Genomic DNA, 15431 nt, shown 5'->3' on the forward strand with positions numbered 1-15431 from the left:
TTAGATGTGTTAGGGTTAGCATTGTTCTTCGTATCACATGCTATCGTCGTGCAACCCTTAGACATCTAGCCGCCCTTACGCCTATCCTAGGTGTAAGAGCGGCACCCCGCTTGATCATTATTTAGTAGATCCGATCCGTCACGGTTGCTCCTTGTTCTTCAAGGATTAGTTTAATATCTGCATAGTTAGGCCTTACAAACGGGTTGAAGGATCCAGTGGCGCGTAGGGTGTAGTTTGCTAGCCCTAGACAGGATGTTCCGGGGATCAACCTTGTGTTGGTTTTTAGGCCTTGTCTAGGGTCGGCTCACGATCACCGTGCGTGGCCGCCAGGCTCAATCACGAGTAGGATGTTCCGATTATGTGGTGAAAACCCTAAATCGTAGTAGGTCGTTTTAGCTTTATTCTGATCAAGCAGGACCACCATATATTCGTACACCCCGTACGGATCATGGGTGGATCGGCTCTTTGAGCCGATCTACAGGACAACCTGAGAGCCGATCGAGGCTCGTATTTAATGTTTACGTGTATGCCATGCAGGAAATTAAGCGAGGCACATCCATCACCTTCCTGACCAGGTATAGGTCAGGTGGCACGCCCTTGCACCAGCATCGGACGTGCGTGCCGAGTCTTTGCGGGCCGTCGCTCGGAGGGACCAGGGCCAGCCGCAGTCCTGGGAACCTCCCGGCTCTACTGTGTTGCCCGTCGCTGCTCGCCGGTGGGTTTCTGACCGCAACACATTCTGGCACGCCCGGTGGGACAATCGTCGACATCAACCGCATCGCCATCTACATCTGAGATGGCGGAAGGCACTCCAGTCACGTACGAGGATTTGACCGAGGAGCTCAAGAAGAAGTATGACGAGGTCAAAGCGATACTCGAAGCCGACCTCATCGGCTCTTTTCGCAGAACCCGCTCACATGGCATCAGGTGGAAAGGGTTCTCACCTGAAGGCGTGCTCGATGGAGTGGACCTGTCCGCCCCGTCAGAAGAACGCACCAGGTCCCTGCGTCAGGAGATTAACTTCATGATAGCTCATTCGCTACACCGCCATTCTGAGAGCCTGGTGAACACTTTGGAGCGTGTCGCTCTTCGGGTGATCCAGGAAATCATGAGGCATCAGTACTCTCCGTCAGGACCAGCTCTCGGGACTTACCAAGGAGAGATGCCACTCCAGTCCCGTCGACCGCTGCCATTCGCGTTGACAGCACCAGAGGTGCCGAATTCACCGGCATACGCCGTTGACATGGTGGAACGCACGTACCCTGGGAGGTGCCAGCCAAGATTCTCGTTCAACATCAACATGGTAGGACTTGAGCGCCACCCTGGTAAGGACAGGGACGAGGGCAGCTGCTCTCGTAGCGAGGACAAGGAGGAAGCCGTTCCACGCGATCGGCTCCGACGCTTCCAAAAAATCCTGGTTACAATCAAGATGAAGGCCGATTCCAGCAACCGGCCCGTATCATCCTTGCCACACGTTCCCCCTGTATTTAGTGTCGACCTCACAGGTGACGGAAAGCTAGGGTATGGGTTTACATCGGCTGATGAGCTAGAAGAAGTCGACATCGGACCTGGGGATAAGCCGCGACCAACTTTTATCAGCAAGAAGTTAGATCCACATCTTAGGAGTCAGATGATAGCTCTGCTAAAAGAATACCCAGATTGCTTTGCATGGGATTACACGTAAATGCTCAGGTTAGACAGAGCATCATTGAGCATCGGCTCCCCCTTAAGAAGGGATTTCGGCCGTTCCAACAACGAGCACGTCGGATGAAGGCCGAAATTTCGGAAGAGGTCAAGAAAGAGATCGAGAAGATGTTGGCCGCCGGGTTCATCGGGCCATGCGGGTATGCTGAATGGATCTCCGATGATCGTTCTGTAGAAAAGAAGGACGGCCGATGGCGTGTGGCCATCGATTTCCGAGATCTCAACAGAGCCACTCCAAAAGATGAATATCCGATGCCGTGGCGTAAACGTTGATCAATGCAGCTGCTGGCCACAAGGTGTTGAGCTTCATGGATGGCAACGCCGGCTATAACCAAATCTTCATGGCTCCAGAAGATATACACAAGACCGCGTTCAGAGTACCAGGGGCAGTAGGCTTGTTTGAGTATGTAGTCATGACCTTTGGGTTGAAGAATGCTGGTGCAACGTACCAAAGAGCCATGAATTATATATTTCACGATCTGATCGGCAAGTTGGTGGAAATCTACATCGATGACGTGGTAGTCAAATCTGTCTCCATGGAGGGACACTTGGATGATTTGCGACGCATCCTAGACCGAACTCGGAAGTTCGGACTGAGAATGAATCCAAAGAAGTGTGCTTTTGGTGTGACGGCTGGTCAGTTCCTAGGTTTTCTGGTTCATGAACGGGGAATTGAGATCGGCCTGAAAAGTCAAGAGGCAGTGCGTACCATGCAGCCGCCCACCACGAAGAAGGAGCTCCAACGTCTTATCGGCAAGATCAATTTTGTCCGACGATTCATCTCTAACCTCTCAGGACGAATCGAGCCGTTCATAGCACTGGTGAAAATTAAATCTGATGACGAGTTTCACTGGGGGGGGCAGAACAGCAGCAGGCGTTTGATGAGATTAAGCGGTATCTGACAACACCACCTGTGCTAGTTCCGCCCCAACAAGACAGGCCGTTCTATATCTACTTATCAGTAGCTGACACGTCCATCGCTTCGGTGGTGGTGCAACTCTATGAGGGTGTTGAAAAGGTCGTTTTCTACCTCAGCAGAAGGATGTTGGACGCGGAGACAAGGTATCCTGAGGTCGAGAAGCTTTGCCTTTGCCTGTTCTTCACCTGCACCAAGCTTCATCACATCCTTTTGACGGCAGAGATCATCGTCATATGCAAGTCAGACGTTGTCAAGCACATGCTGTCGGCCCCTGTTTTGAAAGGCTGACTTGGTAAGTGGATGTTTGCGTTGTCAGAGTTCGATCTTCGGTATCAGCCTGCGAAAGCGGTCAAGGGACAAGCGTTGGCCGACCTTATAGCTGAACGGATCAATACCAATATAGCAGCACTATCTATACGTGCATGGGCTATGTTCTTCGATGGATCGTCTTGTGACGATGGTTGTGGCATCAGCATTCTGCTCGTGTCGCCTCGGGGGGCAACATACTCCTTTTCCATCAGACTATCTACCCCTTGCACCAACAATGTCGCTGAGTATGAGGCAGTGCGTAAGGGAATGGAGTTGCTGTCATTGGAAGCCGGCGTAAGCGGTAGAGCTTTTTGGAGACTCAAAGTTAGTGATTAACCAGCTCACGGATGAATATAAGTGCGAGAGTGAATCGCTTTTCCCATATTGGATGGAATGCCGTGAGTTGATGACACAGTTTCGGTACATCAACTTTAATTGGGTCCCAAGATCCCAAAACACCGAGGCCAACGATCTCGCACAAATGGCGTCAGGCTATAAGGACATATCAGACGGGTCGAAGTTCGGGTGCGGTTCCTGGAACAGATGATTGGAGAGCCGAAATCTTCAATTACTTAAAAGATTCGGCTGGGGCACCTAAACGGATAAGATACAAGGCCATGAAGTATGTCCTCATAGGAGACGACATGTTCTACAGACGTTGGAAGGGTTACTACTCAAGTGCCTGGGACCAACTGAGTCTAATCGGCTCTTACATGAGGTGCATGAAGGCGCCTGTGGAACTCACCAGTCGGCTCATAAGATGAAGTGGTTAATTAGGCGATCAGGGTTTTATTGGCCCACCATGCTTGAAGATTGCTTCAAGTACTACAAGGGGTGCCAAGCGTGCCAGATGTTCGGGAAGATTCAGATGGTACCCGCATCAGCAATGAACCCTATCATCAAGCCTTGGCCGTTTCGAGGGTGGGGCATGGATATGATCGGCAAAATCCATCCGGCGTCGAGTAAAAAACATGAATGGATTTTGGTCATTACAGATTACTTCACCAAGTGGGTGGAGGCCGTCCCTATGAAGAAGGTGAAATCAGAAGATGTGATCAAGTTTGTGAAAGAACACGTCATTCATAGGTTCGGGATTCCCCAAACTATCACGACTGATGGAGGTTCGGTCTTTATTTCTAAAGAATTCAGAAAGTTCTGTGATGACATGGGGATTAAGATGATCCGATCATCTCCATACTATGCTCAAGCCAACGGGCAAGCTGAAGCGTCCAATCAGAGCCTGATCAAGCTGATCAAGAGAAAAATTGACGAGAACCCTAGGGATTGGCATGAAACGTTATCAGAAGCTTTGTGGGCCTACCGCATGTCATGCCATGGAGCTATAAAAACTTCGCCATACCAGCTTGTCTATGGGCAGGAGGCCGTATTACCTTGGGAAATTACGGCTGGATCGAGACGTGTCACGTTTCAGAATGACCTGACGCCTGAAGAGTATGCAACCCTGATGAGTGACACTATTGAGGATGCAACAGAACTTAGACTTTGGTCGTTGGAGAAGATTAAAGAGAACAAAGCCAGGGTAGCTCGGGCATACAATAAGAAGGTGAGACCAAAGGAGTTTCAAGTTGGTGATCTAGTATGGGAAGCCGTGTTGCCACTAGGAACCAGGGATAAAGCATATGGCAAATGGTCTCCTAATTGGCACGGTCCTTACAAAGTCATCCAGATTCTGAAGGGTAATGCCTACATGCTTGAACAGTTGGATGGTGTGAAGTTCCCAGTGGCCGTCAATAGCCAACATCTCAAGAAGTATTTCCCAAGCATGTGGGATGATGGGCAGTGAGGTATGGAGGCCGATTTTAAATCGGCCAGTTAAAAAAAAATCACAGCCGATGCACAGACATCGACTTGAGAAAACATGCGGAGACAACAGTATGCGAGTACAGCCGATGCACGGGCATCGACTTCAGAATAATAAAAGCCGATGCATTGCTATCGACTCTAGAGGAATAAGCTCAATCAAGCAGGTTAACAGATCGGTTTCAGACCAGAAATCATGATATTTGGGATGAATCTCGTAGTGGGTTTGCTGAGGAGTTCAATCTGCGCGTTTAAGGTTGGAGGATGGTTTGGACGTGAGTTAGACCTGTTGGACCGCGTGAACAGGCAACGGCTTGGCCTCAAATCGCGTTTATAGTACAAGCCGATGCCCTGCCATCGGCTCTCTGTACAGCGACTTCGTTCGACGATCGGCAAAGTTGACAAGAAAGCAAAATTAATTGGGGAATATTTTCTTCATTAATAGTGGGATTTCTTACAAAGAAAGAGCCGATTGCTCAGGGAAGAAAGAACAAAAGCCGACTACTACTACTAGTCCCTAATCTAAGGGCTGTTGCTGCCCTCGTCATCGTCGTCGCTGCCACCGGCGCAGCTGCTGATAGGCTCCTCATCGTTGCTCCCGTAGCCTTCTACGGGAGCCTCGTCTTCCTCATCGTCGTCATCGCTGTCGTCGTCCCACCAGGCGCGGAGGCGCTTCGCCGGTGGGTAACCTTCGAGGGAGTCGTCGTCGTCCTCCTCCGCCTCTTCCTCGGAGGAGGTGAAATCGTCCCAGGAGAAGCGGACGTCCTCGCTCTCCGCCTCCTCCTCCCCGTCGACGAGGAATTGAAGGTCGCCCTCTCCGTCGGTCAAGGATTTGTCATCCTCGGACCAGATGGAGGAATCGTGTTCCTCCTTGTCCCACGTCGTTGGGGCGAGGATGTCGTGCGCCGCCAACGAGCCCCACTCTGGCGTCGGCTCACGGAAGGGAGATGATACGTAGGAGAGGTTCGAGGAGGCAGAAGAGGAGGATTGGGTGGAAAGACCCGATGAGGCAGAGGAAGAAGAAGACATGGTGGCGCAGGAGGGCTTTTGGAGTGCTAATGCGAAAGGGGATGAAGAAGCAAACTGTTTGGAGCGGTTAAATAAAAGGGGATATAGTGGAAATTCAATGCCACAGCAGTTTCCGAGGAAGTGGTGCCCAATAAAAAAAAACAACAATTTTGCCAAGTCACGCGGAGAAGTTGAGAAGGCAAGGCATCATGATGAAGGATACTGCGACGGTTCTGCCACGACATGACCCGACGAAGGAAGAGCGGAGTGATTTTGGAATTATAAATTCCAAAACCAGGGGGGCATGTGTTATCACCAGAATTTGACCGAGTCAGAGGTGGGCCGCGATCAAGATGGGCTTGAAGAATATACATGGAAGAATATACGTGAATCGGCCTTATATGCAAAGTTTGGGCTAGTTTGCCCGTGTATCTGTGATATAGTAGGATACGTGTTGATTAGATAGAGTTTGGCTCGTGCCCGGTTGGGATTATTCCCACGTTAGAAAGTCTACGGACTATAAATATGTATCTAGGGTTTATGAAATAAACAACAATCACGTTCACCACAAACCAATCTAGGCGCATCGCCAACTCCCTTGTCTTGAGGGTTTCTTCCGGGTAAGCATCATGCTGCCTTGCGATCTAGGCAGTACACGTTTATTCGCTATCCATGCGTTGCTCGTACTGAAGCCTTTTTGATGGCGAGCAACGTAGTTATCTTAGATGTGTTAGGGTTAGCATTGTTCTTCGTATCACATGCTATCGTCGTGCAACCCTTAGACATCTAGCCGCCCTTACACCTATCCTAGGTGTAAGGGCGGCACCCCGCTTGATCATTATTTAGTAGATCCGATCCGTCACGGTTGCTCCTTGTTCTTCAAGGATTAGTTTAATATCTGCATAGTTAGGCCTTACAAACGGGTTGAAGGATCCAGTGGCGCGTAGGGTGTAGTTTGCTAGCCCTAGACAGGATGTTCCGGGGATCAATCTTGTGTTGGTTTTTAGGCCTTGTCTAGGATCGGCTCACGATCACCGTGCGTGGCCGCCAGGCTCAATCACGAGTAGGATGTTCCGATTATGTGGTGAAAACCCTAAATCGTAGTAGGTCGTTTTAGCTTTATTCTGATCAAGCAGGACGACCATATATTCGTACACCCCGTACGGATCATGGGTGGATCGGCTCTTTGAGCCGATCTACAGGACAACCTGAGAGCCGATCGAGGCTCGTATTTAATGTTTACGTGTATGCCATGCAGGAAATTAAGCGAGGCACATCCATCACCTTCCTGACCAGGTATAGGTCAGGTGGCACGCCCTTGCACCAGCATCGGACGTGCGTGCCGAGTCTTTGCGGGCCGTCGCTCGGAGGGACCAGGGTCAGCCGCAGTCCTGGGAGCCTCCCGGCTCTACTGTGTTGCCCGTCGCTGCTCGCCGGTGGGTTTCTGACCGCAACAGAGATATATAGGATGAGAACACGGGCACACAATATCGGCCATGCTACGAAGTTGATCACTATATCTAGGTCTAAATTTATTAGGACGTGGCTGAAAGGATCGTATGCCGCACCTAGAGGGGGGGTGAATAGGTGCTAACCAATTTTTAGTTCTTTTTCAATTTAGGCTTGACACAAAAGGTAAATTCTCTAGATATGCAACTAAGTGAATTTACCTATATGACAAGGTTATCAACTAGGCAAGATATAGCTACGCAATATATAAGAGATAGAGTGGGATAGAGGTAACCGAGAGTGGAGCACGCGATGACACGGAGATGATTCCCGTAGTTCCCTTCCTTTGCAAGAAGGTACGTCTACGTTTGGAGGAGTGTGGTTGCTACGAAAGCCAAACCAACAGCCACGAAGGCTTCACTCAGATCTCCGGTGAGCAACACCACGAAGGCCTAGCCCACTTCCACTAAGGGATTTCCTCGAGGCGGAAACCGGGCCTTTACAAGGTTCTTGGGGCACACATCCACAACCAAATTGGAGGCTCCCAAATCTGTTACAACACAACAATCAACAACAATACATCAACACAAATCAACTAGGGAACCAAATAGGAACACTAGCATGAGATCCCTCAAACAAGAGAGGGGGAAATGAAGAACGCTTCGGTGAGGATGTAGATCGGTGTCTTCTCCTTCGAATCTCCAAAGATCAAGAGATTTGGTTGGGGGAGGAAGGAGATCTTGCAAATCTTGACTTTCTTGAGGTGGCTCTAATGGAGGTGGCTTGGCAGATTTCTTGTGTAATGATTGAGCAAGCAACCAAGGTAGAAGAAGGGGGGTATTTATACCTCCCCTCAAAATCGAGCCGTTGCTGCTTCCGGGGGGCCGGATAATCCGGCCTAAGTAAGGGCCGGATAATCCGCCCCCCCCCGGATAATCCGGCCATCGGGACAAAAGAGTGACAATATCCGGCCAAATGTCCGGCCCTATGCCAGAGAAGCTTTTCTTCCAGTCCTTAGCCAAAAACGGGGGGGCCGGATATTTCCAAAATATCCGGCCCGGATAATCCGGCCCTGGTACAATACCGGGACATTATCCGGGCAAATGTCCGGCCCCCATACTGAGCCGCATTTCCTCAAAGACTTAGCCAAAACCAGGGGGCCGGATATTTCAACAATATCCGGCCCAGATTATCCGGCCTGGCCAACTTTTTCTGAATTCTTTTGACAGACGATCAAATCCAACACACATGAATAAATATCTATGTAATCCCTGTACCACTTAAACAAACATCAGTGTATCATATATATTGACATCAAACACACAAAACATAATGTGAGAGATGTTCTTTCAATCTCCCCCTTTTTGGTGTTTGATGACAATATACGGATTTGCAATAGAATCACTATAGAGACAAGCATGATGGCAAAACATAGAGGCACTCCCCCTACATGTGTGCATATAAGTAATTTGCATTTGAATACAAATACACAACACATAGGAGTATGGTGCCTCAACACAAGAGATATCCAACATGAGCTCTAACAAAAGACATTGACACATATGAAGTTGAGATAGGATGCAAGAAATCATACCCATGTGTAGATATATAATGCGAAGATATAGCATCACACATAATGTAATATCCTTGATCTCAACACATAGAAATCCGAAAACCATAACAATGTCTCACACCACATAACACATAGTTTTGAACGGCACACAAACAAACCAAATAGTTCAAATAAGAGGGAACACAAGCAATATAAGAATGATAAACGCATATGCTTGTGCCCAAACCATGCAAATACCCGAGAATCCTAATAGAACACTTCTCCCCCTTTGGCATCGAGACGCCAAAAAGGGGACAAGCGCGATGCTACACGTCCCATGGGAATCACTCGGAGGCATAATCATCATCGGACTCTTGCGCCTCTTCTTCTTCTTCTTCTTCTTCTTCTTCTTCTTCTTCCTCTTCATCAGTGTCAGGAGCATCCGGAGAACGACGAGAGATGTTAGACCTTTGAAGGCAATCATCAAGATCACTCCATGGAACCTGTGCAGAGTGCCATCCACTGTAACCCTGGTGAGCTGGAGGCTGAGGCGGGGGACCTTGATCACCACTGAGCTTGTGTAGAATAACCGCCTGAGTATGCTTAATCTCAGAACGCTCACGGCTAGCTGCATAGTTCTCCTTATGGATCTCAATGTTCATGCAAAGGATGTGACGCTGAAACCAACTAAGCCGAGTCACTTGCTTCCTCATAGCCGGGACATCAGGATGACGAGCAGGAGCAACACCACTAGAACGAGCATCACCCATGAAAGAGTCAGGTGCAGGTACAGCTGAAGAGACTGGCTTAAGCTTGTAGGCCTTCTTGACATGGTGCTTCACCAACGGATACCCACTCAAATCTTCACTCACAGTCACAGAGTTGTTGATGAGAAGCTGGATGTAGGGTGCATAAGGTATGGTGGTCCGGGAGACCATGGCATCACGGATCTCATGGAAGATAAAGTCCATGATATCAAGAGTGTAGTCCCGCACCTCATTACCATCACGAGCACACTTAAAGCTGAGGTGCATAAGATCCACAAGGACTCCCCGGAGAGCATCATTGTTACCACCACTTGGGCAAATGGTTGCCCGAAAGAACCGGAGCAACTGACTGTATATGAGGAGCAGCCCCTTAGTATAACCAATCCTTCCCGCTGAGGTATAGAGATTTGCAAGAGCATTCTTATCTGTCTGTTGTGGTCCATGAAGACGACGACCCTCATCAATAGGAACTCCAAGAATACCAGCAAAACGGCGCAGAGTGGCACTGCAGTGAGTGGAGCCAGACATCCATTCCATAGTGCGTTCCTCATCATTCTTGATTGCCAAAGTGGCAAAGAATTGCTTCACCAACTCTGGGCTATAGTCACATTGAATCTTCATGATATCTTTCAAGCCCATTCTTCCAGCAACCCAGATAGCATCTTCAAAGTGATTGTTTTCAGCCAGAATGTCCACATTGATAGCTTGCATGGGTCTCAGATTCTTCATGGGCTCATAGATGTCCTTGTAGATGAACACTTGCTCCATGCACTAGAATCTCCTGCCCTCTATTTCTTCATCCCTTGGAACATCTTCATACCAGTTCTTCAAGCGAATAGCGGAATAAGAAACTGGATCCATGGTCTTGTAGTTCTCCCTCACTTCCTTGTTCTTCCTCCTTGAAGTGAAGGACTTGCGAGGTGCATTGGGTGCAAACTCGTCACTAGACCGATCATGCCTTTGGCGTCTCCGACCACCCCGAGAAGCACCACCTGTGAGAAGCAAAGGCGGGTAGCAAAGAGAAGGTAATGCTCATAAGTCATGTAAGATATAGTAATATACTCGAGAAACATGCTATAAGTCGGTACACATCTAGACATGATAGATTGAAGCAAAACTGCAGCGGCGATGAAGCTCCAGGCCGGATAATCCGGTGTCCCCTGGGGGTGGATAATCCGGCCCGGCCGGATAATTCGGCCTGCTCGGGGGGCGGATAATCCGGCCCTGCGAGATGTGCAGATTTTCAATCAAAAACTTGTCTAAGACTAGATCGGCCTCATAGCATGCAAGAGGAGTACACTACACGTGATTTGGAACAACTAGACACCAATTCCACCAAGAAAATAGCACATATAAAACACAACATCTAGGGTTAGAGATTGTGAATCATACCCACATCCATTGTGGAAACCGCTTGGAGGAGAGGGTAGCTAGGGAGGAGATGCACCCGATCCACCCAAGAACTCCGAGAGGGGGCGGACGGAGCGTCTCCGGTGAGGAGGAGGAGATCCGGCGGTCTTGAGAGGAGAAAGAGGAGAGAGGCGCGTGGGGGGGAAGGTATGAACCGTTTTGCCCCGTGCGGCCTCGACCTCAACCCTTTCAAGATCTGCCCAAGCCGGATAATCCGGCCCTAGCTTAGGGCGGATAATCCGGCCGGGCCGGATATTCCGGGGTCGCCTGGGGCCGGATTATCCGGGGTTCTGGAAAATTCCAGAATCACCGGGAATCCGGCCCATCTTTCGTTGGTTATTTGCAAGACCCATATATGATGTAATAAAGTATCACGTCACATATAAGGTGCAAATTTACCAATAAGATGGAGCACCCTAGATCATCCGACCGAAAAACCTCAAACTCCAAGTTTTTACCAAACATGACAAATGAGCAAGATGGAAATGGCTTATAGGAGAGAGTAGGCTTAGGTTTTAGAAGATACAAACTGTTAATAGTACATGGTCACTCAAGTTTGCAAGATATGAGCAAATAAGGCCAAACTAGAGTGATTTCCCATAAGAACATGGAGATGTCAATAAAATCCAATGAAAAACCAAACAACTCCAACTCTTCACGAAGAAGAGTGTGGTGGCCTAGGCCACCATATATGAGTGTTATGGTATGGCACCGCGAAGATATATCTTGGGTCCAAACCAATACTCATCATTTAAGCTCACATATCAACATATGATATAACGAGAATGAAATCTTTAATGTTGGCATTATGGGGGGAGGGATAGCTCAATAATTTAAACCGCACTCCCCCTATTTCCATGCCCACATCTAAACCAAATAAAGTTTTGAGACGAAGGTGTGTTTGCAAGATGGTCAAGCTATACTCCTTGAATCGATGATATTTAGCTCATTCCTCAAATAAGTGAATCTTGCTTCATCAAGAGGCTTCGTGAATATATCGGCAAGTTGATCTTTGGTAGGAACATAGATAAGCTCAATATCACCATGGGCAACATGATCCCTAATGAAATGATTCCGGATCTCAATATGCTTCGTTCTTGAATGTTGCACCGGATTATAGGCAATCTTGATGGCACTTTCATTGTCACATAATAGAGGCACTTTGTCACAAATGACACCGTATTCCTTTAAAGTTTGCCTCATCCATAACAATTGAGTGCATCCACTTGCGGCGGCAACATATTCGGCTTCGGCGGTGGAGAGAGATATGCAATTTTGCTTCTTAGATGACCAACACACCAAGGACCTACCAAGGAATTGGCAAGCCCCGAAAGTTGATTTCCTATCATCCTTGTCACCCGCCCAATCCGCATCGGTGTATCCATTGAGAATAAAACTTGAGCCTTTGGGGTACCAAATACCATATCTTGGGGTATCAACCAAATATCGAAAGATTCTTTTGAGAGCCATCATGTGGCTCTCCTTAGGAGAAGCTTGATACCTTGCACACACACCAACACTCAACACTATGTCCAGTCTAGATGCACAAAGGTAAATCAAGGATCCAATCATGGAGCGATATACCTTTTGATCCACCTCTTTACCATTGGGATCTAGTGCAAGATGACATTTGGTAACCATAGGAGTGGCCACACCCTTCAACTCGGTCATCTTGAACCTCTTGAGCATGTCTTGGAGATATTTTGCTTGATTGATGAAGGTTCCTTCTCTCAATTGCTTGATCTCAAAACCAAGGAAAAACTTCATCTCTCCCATCATAGACATCTCAAACCTATCGGTCATAAGCTTTGAGAATTCATCATTGAAAGCTTTGTTAGTAGAGCCAAATATAATATCATCAACATATAATTGGCAAATGAAAAGCTCCCCATTGACCCTCTTAGTAAAAAGAGTGGGGTCGATTAGCCCAACATCAAACCCACGGTCTACCAACAATTCCTTAAGGTGCTCATACCAAGCTCTAGGAGCTTGTTTGAGACCATAAAGAGCTTTATCAAGCTTGTAGACATGGTTAGGAAAGTTGAGATCCTCGAACCCCGGGGGTTGCTTAACATACACCTCTTCATGCAAAGGACCATTAAGAAAAGCACTTTTCACATCCATTTGTTGTAACATAAAGTTATGATGCGAAGCATAAGCAAGAAGGATACGGATGGACTCAAGACGAGCCACGGGAGCATAGGTCTCTCCAAAGTCAATTCCTTCAACTTGAGAGAAACCTTGAGCCACCAATCTTGCCTTGTTCCTCACAATATTTCCAAACTCATCTTGCTTGTTCTTGAATATCCATTTAGTGCCTATAACATTGCGGCACTCCTTTGGCTTCTCTACTAAGGTCCACACTTTGTTGCGCTTGAAGTTGTTGAGTTCCTCATGCATAGCTTCCACCCAATCTGAATCTTCAAGGGCTTCAAATACTTTCTTGGGTTCCACTACGGAGATATAAGCATGATGATTGCTAAAGTTAGCCAATTGCCTTCTTGTGGAGACTTTTGCTCGAACATCACCAAGGACCTTGTCATGAGTGTGTCCACGAATTTCAAGGGTCCTTTCTCTTCTTGCTAAACGACGGGCCTCGATCTCCTCCTTGGTTCTTCTTGGCCTTGGAGGTGTCACTTGATCAACTTGATCATTTGGGTCCCCGTCTTGACCTTGAACTTGAGCTTCCTCAATTGCTTGGGGTTGCTTACTCTCATGTGCTTGATCTTGAACAATGATAGGAGAAGGGCAAGAGTTGGTTGGATCCTCATTGGAGCCATTATGAATGATTGGTTGATCTTGACCTTGATCTTGTCCTTGATCTTGCACATAAGAGGGAGGGTCTTGTTCTTGTTCTTGGGTTGGTGCATCATTTGCTTCACAAGGTAAGGTTTGTTGATGTTGAGAAGATGAGGGCTCCACCGTGGTAGAGCATAGTTCTTCCCGAGACGCCACACCGTGTCCCTCAATGGGGCGGAAAAATCCCACACCCATTCTTACTATGGCATCTTGAGGTATTTCATCACCTGCACAAACATCAACTTGCCCCACTTGGGAGCCATCATTTTCTTCGAACTTCACACTACAAGATTCAATGATAATCCCGGAGGATACATCAAAGATTCTATAAGTGTGAGATTCGGCACCGTAACCAACAAATATACCCTCCAACGCTTTAGGAGCAAATTTAGACAAACGAACCCCTTTGATTTTGTAGAAACACTTACACCCGAACACCTTGAAGTATGAGATATTAGGCTTGTTCCCGGTGAGTATTTCATATGGAGTCTTGTTCAAGCCCTTGCGGAGATAGAGCCGGTTGGAGGAGTGACAAGCGGTGGAGATGGCTTCGGCCCAAAAGTTATAGCGGGATTTATACTCCGCCATCATAGACCTCGCCATGTCCATAAGAGTCCGGTTCTTCCTCTCCGCAACACCATTTTGTTGAGGGGTGTAAGCAGCGGAATATTGATGACGAATCCCCTCATCACTAAGAAAATCATTGAGTGTGTAGTTCTTGAACTCGGAGCCGTTGTCACTTCTTATTGCCATAATGAGGAGGTTGTGTTGGCGTTGCACCTCGGTAGCAAAGTCAATGAAAATTTGTTGAGTCTCATCTTTCGTCTTGAGAAAGTAGACCCAAGTGTATCTTGAGTAGTCATCGACAATCACCAAGCAATGTTTCTTCGCACCAAGACTTGCATGAGTAACGGGACCAAAGAGATCCACATGAAGGAGCTCCAAGATCCTCTTGGAAGAGATGATGGTCTTGCTTGGATGCGGAGAGTCATGCATTTTGCCTTCAACACAAGCCCTACAAACACGATCTTTGGCAAAAGACACATTTTCCATTAGTCCCACAATATGGTTCCCCTTGTGAAGACTTTGCAAAGTTCTCATGTTGACATGGGCTAGGCGGTGATGCCACAACCAACCCACGTCCGCCTTTCCGAATAGGCACATCGCACTTGACGTGGTGGTCCCCGAAAAGTCCACCACATACAAGTTGTGTTCGCGATACCCAACGAATGCGACTTTTAGAGTCTTGCTCCACAAGAGGACCACAATATCATTATCAATAAAGACGGCGAAACCCATCTTGCCAAGGGCGGAAACGGAAAGCAAATTGTAACCAAGGGTTTTGACAAGCATGACATCCACAAGAGTAATGTTGTGTGCAACCACAACCTTGCCAAAACCCAATACCTCGGATGTAGAATTATCGCCAAAGGAGACGGTGATATCATTTATGTTAGGCCTCAACTCCTTGACGAGGTTCTTGCCGCCGGTCATATGACTTGTACATCCACTATCAAGTACCCATTTTGAACCTCCGGCGGCATAGTCCTACATGAGATCAATTCTTGGATTTAGGTACCCATTTTTCAATGGGTCCTCTTTTGTTAGCAACAAGGGTCTTTGGGACCCAAATAGACCAAGCAACATAACCATCATAAGGACCAACATATTTAGCATAGACATCACCATAATA

This window comes from Lolium perenne, chromosome 7 (assembly GCF_019359855.2).
Source record: "Lolium perenne isolate Kyuss_39 chromosome 7, Kyuss_2.0, whole genome shotgun sequence".
Lineage (NCBI taxonomy): Eukaryota > Viridiplantae > Streptophyta > Magnoliopsida > Poales > Poaceae > Lolium > Lolium perenne.